The sequence below is a fragment of the Panthera onca genome, chromosome A3 (assembly GCF_046562875.1).
Source record: "Panthera onca isolate mPanOnc1 chromosome A3, mPanOnc1 haplotype 2, whole genome shotgun sequence".
NCBI lineage: Eukaryota > Metazoa > Chordata > Mammalia > Carnivora > Felidae > Panthera > Panthera onca.
Genome location: NC_138341.1, coordinates 110,522,972 through 110,538,205, shown reverse-complemented (window position 1 = coordinate 110,538,205; position 15,234 = coordinate 110,522,972). Strand labels below are relative to the sequence as shown.

At 41.4% G+C, this 15,234-nt stretch overlaps 1 protein-coding gene across 3 annotated transcripts in view; it reads right to left on the bottom strand.

Annotated features, from left to right (window-relative positions):
• UBOX5 (U-box domain containing 5) overlaps window positions 1-15,234 on the bottom strand; it is a 37,793-nt gene that overhangs the window by 12,386 nt on the left and 10,173 nt on the right. The gene's annotated exons all lie outside the window — the stretch shown is intronic.

Sequence of the window (15,234 nt, the reverse complement as noted above, 5' to 3'; positions counted from 1 at the left end):
TCAAGCCACGATGAAGGGCTCACCTGTGAGTATGAAGCCAAATAGCAAAGTTTTCAAAATTATCTGAGGACCCAACTCAATTGTAAATGGCAGTGTGAAATGAAATTGACCAGAAGTGACCACCCTCAGGACCAGCCTGCACTTTGCCTTTAACCCCAGCTCAGCTCTCACCAGATGCCTGCTCCTGTGGAGGGACTGGAGATGAGAGGACGAGTCCAGGATGAGAGGATCTCATCTCTCCAGGATGAGAGGACGAGTCCAAGGGCTTTCAAACTCCAGTCATCTCATAACTTTAAAAATCCCACCTCTGACCCCTGAAAGGGGAAGAGCTGGACTGTCCCTCCAATCAATATGATAATTTACAAGGTTTTATCTGCACTCTCAGCCAACACAAATGATTCCCAGTGAGTTAAGACACAAGGACCCTCTAGCAGCAAAACAACTCCCGCTAGAAAGGCACATACATAAAATGGCTTAGAGGAGGCCACCAGAAATTTCATTCCATTTTAACCTTACCCACTGGTTAGCCCTAAAGTGGTTACTAATGTCTTTCTTTTGCAGATGAAGAAACTGTGGCTTAAAGAGAGGTTAAGCTGGGACTGAGATTCCAAATCTTCCAAACAAACTCTGGTTACTATCTATTTGGACACCATTTACCTTGAAGGACTTACCAGGAACTTACATGGACACCTTACAACTTTTTTTTCCTCTCTTACTTAGGTTAGGCTTTGGTATCATTCATTTTTTTTTTTTTAATTAATTCTCCCAAACTTAACGTGGCTATGCTCTAAATGTAGAAATTTGGAAACCTTGACTGTCCCTTCCAACATGTATTGGATCAAGCCTCAAATTGTTTTGTGAGGAAAATCTAGATAAGCTAGCCCTCTATTCGAGCATATTACCTCATGGGGCTTTTCAACCTTTCCAAGAGGTTGTTAATTCCATTAGCCAACCATTAAAGCATCTGACCAGACACAGGCTGTTTGTTCGACGCAGCACTTACCAGAATCTAATCTGAGAGAATATTTATGGAGACTGTTCAGTCCATCCACATTAAATTCCTTGTCATGCCAGCTTAAGTGGCACCTCTTGCTTCCTGCCTGGCACCCCTGGTGGCTGCTGCATTCATGTCCCACATCACCATCTGACAGACTGCTTAGGAGTGTGGACCCTCAGCCGTAGCAAAGATAAATGTAACACACTGATGAAAATGTAGTGGCCTATCTGCCAAAATTCACAGGATACCAGGGTGGCAATGACACATCAGCGGGGAACCATAATTTACTGTCTATACTGTACTTCCCCATTGAGCTGCTCTTCAGGGCAGTGTACTGGATCATCCTCATGTTCAAATCCCAGCCACAACCTTCACCACACTCCTCACCCCACCACAAAGAGCTTTACCAACTACTTCCATGTGGCCCATCAGCAGGGAAGGGAACACCTCTAGGGGCACCTGGGAGGCTCTGTCATCGGTTAAGCCTCGGACTTCGGCTCAGGTCATGATCTCACAGTTCGTGAGTTCAAGCCCCACACTGGGCTCTCTGCTGTCAGTGTGGAGCCTGCTTGGGATCCTTGTCTCCTTCTCTCTGCTCCTACCCCACCCCCAAAATAAATAAACATTAATAATTTTTAAAAATGAAATACCTCTATGGCTGCCGTTTTATTAGGTTGTTAAGATGATCACTCTTTACTCTGCATAGTAACCTCTCTTTAAGACCCATGAGAAAATTCTCTTTTTGGTTTCAGTACTAGGAACAGTTGTTTTTTTTTCAACTCAATATTACATGGTGTGAATATGAATCATATAATTGATTATGATGTTTCCTTTATTTTGGCCACTAGAAAGCTCGGAATAAACCTGTGGCCCATCCCTCCAGATTTCTCTTTGCCTGAATTCTTCACTTATTTTTATGTCATAGTGTAAATATATTGTGAAAGCTACCTTAAAATCATTATGGAACAAGAGAGAGTAAAATTACCAACAAACCATTCTCCTTTTGGTGGACATTTAGGTTGCTGGCAAGTTTTTACTGTTAGAATATTAAGATAAAAATCTTAAGTCGATTTTTGTCTTAGTACAATTTTGACTTTTTTTTTCTATGTTTCTTTTTGAGAGAGAAAGGGAGACACAGAATCTGAAGGAGGCTCCAGGCTCTGAGCCATCAGCACAGAGCCCAACGTGGGGCTCGAACCCATGAACAGTGAGATCAGACCTGAGTCGAAGTCAGATACTCAACCAACTGAGCCACCCAGGCACCCGACTTTTTTCTTAAGAGGTTGTGCATGTTTCTTGTGAAGGTGGCTATTTATGAACAGGATCCTTTTATCCCATAAGTTTTCATAACCAGTTTTGCTATATATAGGAAACTTTTTCATTTGGGTATCCATTATGTGTTCAGTTGGCTTATTAAACCAATTGATTTTAACAGATTTTCAGTCGGGGTTTTTTGCGGGGAGGGTCTACAATCTCAATAATGAGAGCCTCCTTCTCAAAATGGTAACTCTTACTTGTCTCTCATCTTACGACATTAGCTAGAACTTCCAGAATTATATGAAATAATAAGAGTGGCCATGCTTGTTTTTGTTCCCATTAGAAAATGCTTCCAGTGTATCATCTTTGAAATAATGCTGATTGAAATATTCTTTTTATGCAAATAAAGCATGCTAATTTTCAGAGTTTTTTGAAAATCAGGGATAGGCTTTGAATTCTGAATTTCTCTATATATTGAGTTTTATTATTTTTCTTATCTGACAGACTAATGAGAGATGGCACATTTTTCTAATTTTAAACCATCTTTCTATTCCTAGGATAGGCTCTATGTGGTTGTGGCAGATTGTTCTTTAAATGTTTTTCAAATTCTACTGAATTTGATTGCTCATATTTAATTTTAGACAAGATATTACTGCCCATTCATATACACTTATAAGCCCGGTACTAGGCACTGGAGTATGAGATAACAATTAAATGGTCAGGGGATGCATGGGTGGCTCAGCCGGTTAAGTGTCTGGGCTCAGGGCATGATCCCACAGTTCGTGAGATGAAGCCTGAGTCAAGCTCTGCGCTGGCAGCACGGAGCCTGCTTGGGATTCTCTCTCTCTCTCTCTCTCTCTCTCTCTCTTTCTGGCCCCTCCCCTGCTCCCGAGCATGCTCGCGCGCATGCTCTCTCTCTCTCTCTCTCTCTGAACATTTAAAGAAAAACTTAGACAATGAAATGGTCAAGTGGGGAAACTATTCTGTATGATATAGTAATGGTAGATATGTGACATTACACATCTGTCAAAATCCACAGAACCATACAACTGAATGATCCTTAATGTAAATTATGAACTTCAGTTAATAATAATGTATCAATATAGGCTCACCAATTGTAACAAAAGTGCCATGCTAATGCAAGATGTTACTAACAGTAGAAACTGGGTGCAAGGTAGAGGAAGTATATGAGAACTCTCTGTATTATATGCTTGATTTTTCTGTACACCTAAAACCACTCTAAAAAAATAAAGCCTGTTAATAAGAAGAATGGGGGGAAATGTGACTGAAACAAATGAAGAATGGAGATCAAATTGAAACAAGGTACTGTGCCATGTAAGAAGAGTGGCAGACCCTTTTTAAAACATCTTACAAGGGGCGCCTGGGTGGCTCAGTCGGTTAAGCGTCCGACTTCGGCTCAGGTCACGATCTCGCGGTCCGTGAGTTCGAGCCCCGCATCAGGCTCTGGGCAGATGGCTCAGAGCCTGGAGCCTGTTTCCGATTCTGTGTCTCCCTCTCTCTCTGCCCCTCCTCCGTTCATGCTCTGTCTCTCTCTGTCTCAAAAATAAATAAACGTTAAAAAAAAAAAAATTAAAAAAAAACAAACAAACATCTTACAAATGATAGTATGTTTCTTTGGGAAATAGTGATGTCCAAATACTGTAGGATTCTATAGGGCTCTGGCTTCCATAAAGGTCTTGTGTGATCTTAGCACCTCTCTGGTTCCCACACTCCTGATCTTTTAAGGTCAAGTGCCTCCAGCCTCAATGCTTAATCTGGAAAAAAAGAATGGCTCAACATACTGGAAATGCAGACAGCCTCACCCAGGAAGGCTCTCCACAGCCCTGCCTGGGAAATGACAGGTTACATGATGAACTCTCACAAATACTTATTTACTTACAAATTTACTCCAGTAAATACTTAAAAATGAGAGCCTCCTTTTCCAAATTTGGCATCTCAGTACAAGAGAGACTGGGTCTGAGTATAACCTAGGGGCCATGCATTATGGCTAAACTGCCCTGCTGTTCAGAGAAGTAGCCTGGAGCCAGACAACAGAGGTATTTATAAGACAACAAGATAATACAGGTTTATAAGCAGATAATATATATGTAAATTTTATGGCTGGCTCAGTCAATAGAGCATGTGATTCCTAACCTCAGGATCGTGAGTTCGAGCCCCACGTTGGGTGTAGAGCTCACATACATACATACATACATACATACATACATACATCTATCTATCTTTAAAATGGGATGCCTGGCTGGCTTAGTCAGTAGAGAATGTGACCCTTGATCTTGGGGTTATGAGTTTGAGCCCCATGTTGGGTATAAATATCACTTAAAAATAAAATCTTACGGGGTGCCTGGGTGGCTCAGTTGGTCAAGCATCCAACCTTTGATTTCAGCTCAGGTCATGATCTGGTGGCTCATGAGTTCAAGACCCACATGGGGCTCTGCATTGACAGTGCAGAGCTGGCTTGGGATTTTCTCTCCTCTCCTCTCTCTGCCCCTACCCTGCTTGTGCTCTCTCAAAATAAATAAACTTTAAAAATTAAAAAATAAAATAAAATGTGTAAAAAAAAAAACCATACAAGTCAATTTTCATTACAGTGATTTTTTTTTCTTTTTTTAAACAAAATAGTTCAGATTAAAAAGGTAAAGAATATAGTAAACACTCTTATACCCACCACCTAGATTTAGTAAATGTAAACATTTTGCCACATTTGCTTCTCATTTCAGTGTTAAGAACAAAATTGAAAAGATACAGAGGTGCCTGGGTGGCTCAGTTGGTTGAGCGTCCAACTCTTTTTTTTTTAATTTTTTAAAATGTTTGTTTATTTTTGAGAGAGAGAGAGAGACAGAGTGCAAGCTGGGGAGGGGCAGAGAGAGGGAGACACAGAATCCGAAGCAGGCTCCAGGCTCTCAGCTGTCAGCACAGAGCCCAACGTGGGGCTCAAACCCACAAACTATGAGATCATGACCTGAGCTGAAGTTGGACGCTCAACCGACTGAGCCACCCAGACACCCCTATTGAGCATCCAACTCTTGATTTAGGCTCAGGTCATGGTCTCATGGCCAAGTCTGCATCAGGCTCTGCACTGATCATGGAACCTGCTTAAAGATTCTTTCTCTCCCTCTGCCCCTACCCCACTGGAGCTTGCACTTACCACAGCTCTCTCTTAAAAAAAAAAAAAAAAAAAAAAAAAAAAAAAAAGATACAAACAAAAGCCACCACTAATCCTATTTCCTCTCCTTTTTTTTTTTTTTTTATCAAGAGATAAGCTCTATCTGAAGTTCGGTGTCTCTCATTCAAATCAGCATTGGTATGCAGTAGTCTTGTATATTTTTACCGTACCTTAAGGGTATTATAACAGGCACACCATGTCACGACTGGCTTTCCATTCAGCATGATTCATCCAAGGTTTTCCATGCTCAAATGTGGATTTCTAGTTTACTCACAGCATTCAACTGCACGACTAAAACAGCTTGCTTCTCCATTGCTCTATTACCTATGTTGTTTGTAATTTTTCACTATGAAAAAATACTGCAAAACATATTCTCTACAAGTCTTGTGAAAGGAAATGAAAGAAGAGAAGGAAAAGGAAAAATAAACGAAATGGTCCTGTCCTCAAGTCTTGAGGCACGATGGACCTCCTTCCAACAGTGATTATGGAATGTAAGAGTCTATAACAGAGCTCTCTGCAAATGACATTCAGAGTAGGGAGGATGGTCTAAGTGAATGTTTTTCAGTTTGTGGTTTTGAAATCAAGTTATGGGTTGAAGGAAAGAAATATTAACTGAAAGAGAATATAAAATATCAAAGTGCACATAATATGGAAATTATTTCATGAAACGTTTTTTTAAATGTTTATTTCTGAGAGAGAGAGAGAGAGAGAGAGAGGTAGCAGCAGAGGGGGAAGAAGGGGAGAGAGAGAGAGAGAGAGAGAGAGAGAGAGAGAGAGAGAGAAAATGAATCCCAAGCAGAGCAGATCCCAACTCAGGGCTCAAACCCACAAACCACAGGATCATGACCTAAGCCACCCAGGTGCCCCTCGTGAAACTTTAAGATTTTTAACTAATCTCTATACCCAAAGTAGGGCTTGAACTCACAACCCCAAGATCAAGAGTTGCACGCTCCACCAACTGGGCCAGCCTGGCACCCCTACCTTCGTGAAAACTTTGCTTCAGTTTTATACAAATACATATAACAAATTATATACTAGATCCAATATAAAATTTCTTATTGTGGCTTTTTTTTTTTTTTTTTTTTTTAAATTTTTTTTTTCAACGTTTATTTATTTTTGGGACAGAGAGAGACAGAGCATGAACGGGGGAGGGGCAGAGAGAGAGGGAGACACAGAATCGGAAACAGGCTCCAGGCTCTGAGCCATCAGCCCAGAGCCTGACGCGGGGCTCGAACTCACGGACCGTGAGATCGTGACCTGGCTGAAGTCGGACGCTTAACCGACTGCGCCACCCAGGCGCCCCCTCTTATTGTGGCTTTTGATGAAAAAAAAAAAGTAAGAATACTGGCCAAAAGTATACCCAGAATTCAGGGAAGAATTCACAGAAGTAATGTCTGAATTGGAGACAGCTAAGACACATGCCTGACCTCATGACAACTCTGAGATGGGACAGATACTACAGACTAATCGTACATTGGACAACATGTGCTGGACTATGGGAGCCAGGAGGTAAGAACTGGAACAACAGGGGAAGGACACTAGGGAGAGGGACCTGTAGCAGCAAAGGCATAGAGATGGGACTGTGAGACCGGTTTAGAAAATGTGGAATATGCCGCTCAGCTAGAAGGGGAAGAGGAGGCAGGGCTGGAGAGGCAGGTGCACTGAGATGGGCAGGGCTTTGAATGTTACGCTAACGGGCTTTAGACTACTTTACTTGGTGGTCTGAGGCAGTGTTTTTTCCCCCAAATTGCAGATGAAGAATCAAGAACTCACATTACTGAGACATAGCCAGAATTTTAAAAAATTCAGTAGAATAGAATCAGAGTGTATCATACATGAAGGCGGGCAGTGTTTTATGAAACTTGTTTCATATATAATTGAAACTGTATTTCTATCAATCTGAGTTTCTTCCTTAAGTAATCTCTATACACCACGTGGAGCCTGAGCTCACGACCCCAAAATCAAGAGTCACATGCTCTACTGACTGAGCCAGCCAGTCACCCCTATTAGTCTGGGTTTTGATGTAAAAGACATTTCTTACTAAGTTCTGCAGTAAAAAAAAGTTTGAAAGCTACTGGCCAGAGGGAAGTCATAGAAGGCTTACACCCTGGGAAAGAACTGACACTAATGAAAAGCCTGCCATTAACCTCCTAGATGACAAAGCAATTCCGAAGCACTTAGAGGCAATTCACCCTTCAAGGGGTTCCAGCTCCCTCTATGTACTACCTCAGGGGCTATCTTTGCAAATGGCTTCCTGAAGGCATCAAAGATGAGTATCAAAGTACAAACTACTTAGAAATAAACTAGGAATCTTAGTTTCTCCCTCCCTGGGCATTTTCTTCCTTTATTGTTACCATTTTTTTTTTTTTTTTTTGAGGGAGGGGTATTCTTAAAGAGGAGGAAGGAGTAAACTGAACTATGTATAACATATTACAATCTTACAAGGATTTCAAAGCTACCCTCCAAAGAAGTCTTTTTTTTTTTTCTTTAAGTAAACTACTCCCAAACATGGGGCTCAAACTCACGACCCTGAGATTAAGAGTTGCATTCTCCACCCACTGAGCCAGTCAGGCACCCCAAAGAAATCTTTTCTTTTCAGAGATTTTAATTAAACTTTTTATTGTAAGATCATTGCAGATTCAAGTGCAGTTGTAAGAAACAATACGGAGATTCCATGTACCCTTTAACCAGTTTTCCCTAATGGTAACATCTTGCATAGCTACAGCACAGCATCCCAACCAGGAAGCTGGCAATGATACAATCTGTGATCTTATTCAATTTCCCCAGTTTACATGCACTCATGCATGTTTGCCTGTGTATTCAGTTCTATGCAATATTATCGCCATGTATGGATTTGTGTAATCACTACCACAGTCAAGACAAAGGTTCCATCACAAGAATCCCTGGCACACTCCTCTAAGAAGCCTTTTATCTTACAGATTTTATTTTCTTATTATTATTATTTTAGAGAGAATACAAACTGGGGAGAGGGAGAGAGGAGGAAAGAGAGAGAATCTTAAGTAGGCTCCACACTCAGAGCAGAATCCGACCCAGGGCTCGATCCCACAGCCTGGGATCATGACCCGAGCTGAAATCAAAGTCAGGCTTGCAACCGACTGAGCCACCCAGGCGCCCCTGAAAATTTTACTTTCAAGTAATCTCTACACCCAATGTGGGGCTCGAATTTACAATCCCAAGATCAAGAGTTGCATGCTCTACCTACTGAGCCAGCCAGGATTTAGGTGCCCCTAAATCCAAATCTCTATTACCATGGAAGTCTTAAAATTCTTTACCCAGATCTAAGACCAAAAATGGGTTTCTAGGGTCAAGTGAAAAGTCCAGTGAATCCCACTACCCACACCGTAAGACATATTTGAGTGACACGTTTATTCTTGGTGTACCTGCCACTAAAATGATAAATACTGTCTATGAAGAAAAATTACAAAACTATATATAAAATTTTAGAGACACAAAACAGAAGTATTATGATCACACATTTGTTAAAAATCTGTATTTAGGAATATGTACACACGAATAATTTGGGAGGTAATGGTGGCCATGCAGAAATTTAAAATATGCAACAGATTAGAGTGGTGGGCTACTCTATTTTCCCTTTTGTGTGTTTAAAGTACATGTAAGTAGTTAAACAATTGCACTGGGTTCCTGGGGTACAGGAAGATATCCGAGAGGACCGAGGCTCTAGATGCAATGTTCAGGGTATTTCTTGCAGCTTAGAGTCCCTATAGAACTGGATGACCAGGTGGAGACAGACCTTTCTCCTCTGCTTCCCAGGATGCAGGCTGAATAAGAGAAAGGGAAAGGGAAGGGCTGGGAAGGGATCCAAAGGTAGGGTGATCAACCATGCAGTCTATCTTGGATTAAGGGCTTTTCCAATGCAGAACTTTCTGTGCTAACACCAGAAAAGTCCCAGGTCCCAAAGTGGAACCAGTTGGTCACCCTATCTGGAAGGTTTCAATCTGTGCTTCCTTGGAGCTTGAAGCAGCTAAGTAAACCTTTTTGTGGTTGAGGACTCAGAACAGGGGGGTAGGCAAGTGTGGAGGCATGATTCAGAAGAGAATAAGGTGACCATGACACTTTCTGAACACCTTAGCATCCATTTTCCTTTGGCCTAAAAAGTGCCATAGCTGAGTTATACAACCGGATTTTTGAGTCTCACAAAAACATAATGGAAAGTAATTCTGGCAGATAGACATATTTTAAAGACTAGGCTCAAACAGGTTACAGAGGGAAAAAAAGAAGAAAAGATTACCTGTCAAATAAGAGAAAAGCATTTAACCTCATAGAGTGGGTGGAATACCAATGCACTGAGCAATTTTACAAATTGGGCACTTCAGCTTTTACAGAAGTACAATACTTCTTATAATTTCTAAATTGAGTTACTTGTCCATCCATGAAAAAAAATGTGACTTGTGTGCATTTTTCTTAGAGCTGGTTATAATGAAAGACAGCTGTCCCCGCACATCCCACACAGTCATCCACCAATGAGAGGTGCACAGAAGACCAACCAGAACACAGGTGTGCGCCCAGAAGTTTGCAGCTTGCAATCTTAGGTGCTTGGAGCCCATTTACCCTTCAAGGGCTTAATATGTGCAAGGCATACTGCTAGGCACAGGTAGATACAACTTTTAAGAAACGCATAGGCTCAAAACAAGGCACAGATGGGTCTCTTAATTTTAAGAGACCCACAGTCTCAAAACAAGGACATGAACCAAAGATTCTAATACCACTTACTCATCACCTTAATAGCAGTGTCAGCAAAATTCTATGGAAACCCAGCTGAAGCAGCTATGCTCTTCATTTACAAACCTGACCCTTGAACCTTATTCCATCTGTTCTTGCCTCTCTCCTGAATCCTCAGCTTATCTCTGACTACTGGACCTTTCCTCAACAGGTAAGGAACATTCAAGTTTCTTCTGCCCTCAACAGTCCCCTCAAAAAACCTTGCCGAGGCTCAGCAGGTTGAGCGTTCAACTTCAGCTCAAGTCATGATCTCATGTATGGTGAGTTCGAGTCCCACATTGGGCTCACTGCTCTCAGTGCAAAGCCCACTTTGGATCTTCTGCCCCTCCTTGGCTCACACTCTCTCAAAAATAAATAAACATTAAAACAAAACAAAACAAAACAAACATTGCCTTGGTGCTGTATTTTTCTCAGTGTTGCAATTTAGCAAATAAAGATAAAAAGTATCCACTTAAATCTGAAAACAGATAAACAATGGATTATTTTCTTTTAGTATAAGAATGTCCTATGTATTATTGTGACCTACGCTAAAAAATTCTTTATTGCACATTCAGGAAACTCAGAAAGGAACTTCCTTAACATAATAAAGGGCATTCATGAAAAACTCACAGCTGATATACTCCATGGTGAAAGACTTAAAGAATTCCCCATAAGCTCAGAAACAATTCTATTCAATTTCATACAAGAAGCTCTCACCAGTAGACAAGAAAAATAAAAAGGTGGAAAGTAGAAAGAAAAAAGCAAAACTCTCTCTATCCAAAGATTATATGATCCTGTACGTAGAAAATCCTAAAGAATCAACACACACACAAAAACTCTTATAGCTAATAATTAGGCAAAAATGCAGGATAAATCATCCATATTTCTAAACACTAGCAACAAGTAATTCATAAAGATATACAGACAAAAAGTCCATTTACAATAGCACTAAAAAGAATAAAATGCTTAGGAATAAATGTAACTAAGGAGGTACAAGACTTCTACACTGAAAACTGTAAAATGTTACTGAAAGAAATTAAAGAAGACCAAAATAAATAGAAAGCCATCTCTGTTCATGGACTAGAGACTCGGTATTGGTAACATTGAAAGATGCTAGGGGCACCTGGCTGGCTCAGACAGTAGAGTGTGTGACTCTTGACCACAAGGTCGTGAATTCAAGCCCCACACTGGGCATGGAGAAAGACAGGAAGGAGGGAAGGAAGGAAGGAAGGAAGGAAGGAAGGAAGGAAGGAAGGAAGGAAGGAAGGAAAGGAGGGAGGGAAAGATGATAAGCACCATTAGTCACTAGGGAAATACAAATCAAAGCCACAATGACATACCACTCCACACTCACTAGGATGGCTATTAAAAAATAAAACACATGCGTGCATGGATAGCTCAGTCGGTTGGGCCTCTGATTTCAGCTCAGGTCACGATCTTGCAGCTCATGGGTTTGAGCCCGCATCGGGCTCTGTGCTGACAGCTCAGAGCCTAGAGCCTGCTTCTGATTGTGTCTCCCTTTCTCTCTGCCCCTCCCCACTCATACTCGGTCTCTCAAAAATAAAAGAAAAAAAAAAAAGAAAACACAGAAAATAACAAGTTTAGCAAAGATGTGGAGAAAGTGGAACCCTAATACCTTGCTGCTAGAAATGTAAAATGGTATAGCCACTGTGGAAAAGTCTGGTAGTTCCTCAATAAGTTAAATATAGAATTAACATATAACTCAGCAATTTCACTCCTAGGTATATACCCAAAGTACTGAAAACAGGTGTTCAAGTAAAACATGCACATAAATGTTTACAGCGGCACTATTCACAATAGCCAAAAAGTAGAAAAACCCAGTGTCAATCAACTGATAAATGGGTAAGACAGGGTATGCCCACACAACCCACTGTTATTCAGCTGTAAGTAAGGAAGTACTGGTACATACCATAACATGGATAAATCTTGGTAATATTACACTAAGTAAAGGAAGTCACACACAAGAGGTTACATATTATATAATTCCACTTTTTGGAAATATCCAAAATAGGCATATCCACAGAGACAGAAAGCAGATTAGTAATTGACAGGGTCTGGGGTGGGGGCTGGGGGTGCGGTGGGTGTGGGGGGGGCGTGTGTGGAATCACTGCTTAATGGGTATGGAGTTTTCTTTTGGGGTGAAAAAATGTTCTTGAACTAGATAGTGGTGATTGGTTGCACGACACCATCAATGCACTGTCACTGAATGACACACTTTTCTACAAAATGGCCAATTTTATCTGTATTTTACCACAAAACATTATCCGTTACTTATCTGAAATTCAAACTTAACTAGACATTCTGTGTTTCATCTGGCGATCCTAGTCTCACTGTGCATCCTGCTCAAGGTTCCCCTTCTCTTCAAAAGTTCTCAAGGAATTGTGTCAGCATTTGCAACCCATTCCTTAACTCTCATTATTCAACAGGAGTGTCTGGCTTTTGCCCTAACAATCCAACTCAAACTGCTATTGTTAATGCCATCAGTGATGTCCAAGTTGCCAAATTTACTGGAGATTTCTGGTTCTTGCCTTAACTGCTCTCTCCCCAGCAACTGACATGGTGCAAATCGTCTCCTTTTTGCAATATTCTCCTTTCCCATTGGCTTCTGTGCAGCAAAAGTTTAACTCAGCAGGTTTGGTCTGTTCAAATCCTGCACATTCCAAAAAAACTGGCCCTTCACCAGCTCCTTAGGGATAATCTCTAAACTCTTTGAACATCCTTCATGTTAAGACTGTCTGCATACACCTGAGACCTTGGGTCTCAGTTTATACCAGACAGTTTATACCAATAGTGGGGGCCTTGGGCCATGCTTTATCAGTTGGCCCTCTGAGAGGGATGGGGACCAAATGAGGTCAGCCACGTGGGTACTCCATGCCTACATGACAGACCCCCCTCAATAAAAACCCTGCGCAGGCTCAGGTGAGCTTTCCCTGGTCGGCAGTACTGGTAAATGTTGGCATCATTGCTGGGATGAAATTAAGAGCTGTCCACATGACTCCACCGGAAGTGGACAACCAGAAGCTTGTGCCTGGTCTCTCCCAGACTCCACACTATGTGTCTTTTTCCTTTGCTGATTTTAATCTGTAGCCTTTCATTGTAATTAAACTGTAACTGTAAATGTAACAGCTTTCCTGAGTTCCGTGAATCCTTCTAGTGAGGGTGGTTTGGGGACCCTTGACAAACTTCTATGCTACCATTTTTCCTGAAGTCTAATTATATCTTCTTTTGTTATCTTTACCACTGGGTCCCCTTTACTTGGTCCTCCCTACCAGAATACCAGAATGCTGGTATTCTATTCTTGGTGTCTTCTCTCCCCTGCTCCCCAACCCACAATAACCTCCTTCCCGCCTGTCCCAGGCAACTTCACTCACTTGTGGTTCTGACAGCCACCTGTCCTCATCCCCATTTGAGACCCCAGCCTGGAGATTTCTGCCTGGAGGCTCATCTTAGCATGACCAGCACAGATTAACCCTCTAACCAAACACCTCTCCTGCTTTGGTTCCAATTTTAGTTGAGGACTCCGTATCAATGTAGGCACCAAAATCATCATCCCCTAATTCACCCAATTAGCAAGTCTTGCCTTTTTCCCCTTCCAAACATCTCTGAAACTCAGACTTGCCATTCCATAGTTCTGGCCCTCATTATCTCTCACCTGAGCTGTTGCACACATTTGTGAAATATTCTGATGTATCTCATGCACCCCCACCCCCAATCTAGTTCTATTATTTTAACCTAACCGTTCTACAACATGAATCTGCCCAGTTATGCTGACTTAAAACTCCTTTAAAAAAAATCCACTCCCTACAGACTTAGGCTCTTTAGCAATGCCGTTAGTTGTGACCCAGATCTGCTCTACCTCTCTAGCCCCACCCTCTGCCTTCTTTCCACCCCAACTCTCCAGCAAAGCCCAGCCACTCTAAATTCCCACACCATACTCACTAAACATTATCATCTCTGTGCCAGGACCCATTCAAGGCACCGGAGACAAATTAACTAGTTAACTAGACAAAGTTAACTCAAAGGGCCACCTTCCAACAGGGAAAGTAATAAGTAAACACATAAAGAGTAATTTCTGATGCTGAGTGCGGTGAGGAAAATGAAACTGAAGATGACAGAGCACAAACACAAGCCACTGGGAGTACTGTTTTAGCACAGGCAGGGAAGCGGGCTTTGAGAGGAGGCCTAAATAATGGGGGCAGGGATCCTTTTTAAAATTCTCACAGATCCCAAATGTTTACAAAGGTTACTTGTATTAAGTTGCATACAAATATACAGAGTCTATGTATACAATCTCTTTATGCTTGCAACTCTAATGCAACCAAACCTGAAGCCCACCTCATGGGAGGCAATGCATTTCCTTCTTGTCTGAGTTACTTGTCATGAACAACGTTCTGCCCGGTCATCAGATTTGGGAATCAATGGCCCAACAGGCAGTCATTTAATTCTACTCTTCTAAGTCCAATTTTAGAGAGACAATATCCCAGAGGAAGGGTGGGGAGAGGGAGAACTTATTCAAGAGAAGTAGAAATGCAGAAGAAGGGGGGCTAAGAGAATGACATTAATTAAGCTAAGATAATGACATTAATCCTGGCTGTTTAAAACAGGAAGAACCAGCAACTAAGGACAACCAACCAAATCTAAAGGAGAATGAGACTTTAATTTTAAAGGGTGTGAAGAGAACATGGTTGGTTGGGGGGGGGGGGGGAATCTTGAAATGTAAATTAAGCTGTAAAAGATCCTTATTTTTTTAAATGTTTATTTATTTACTTTTTACTTTTGAGAGAGAACACAAGCAAGGGAGGGGCAGAGAGAGGAGACACAGAATCTGAAACAGGCTCCAAGCTCTGAGCTGTCAGCGCAGAGCCCAACATGGAGCTTTAAACTCATGAACTGTGAGATCACGACCTGAGTCGAAGTCGAATGCTTAACCGACTGAGCTACCCAGGCACCCCAAAAGATTCTTATTTTAAAATAAAGTATATGAAAACCATTTTTTAAAAATTAGCTTTGACAATGTCTGACTACCCTTTTATCT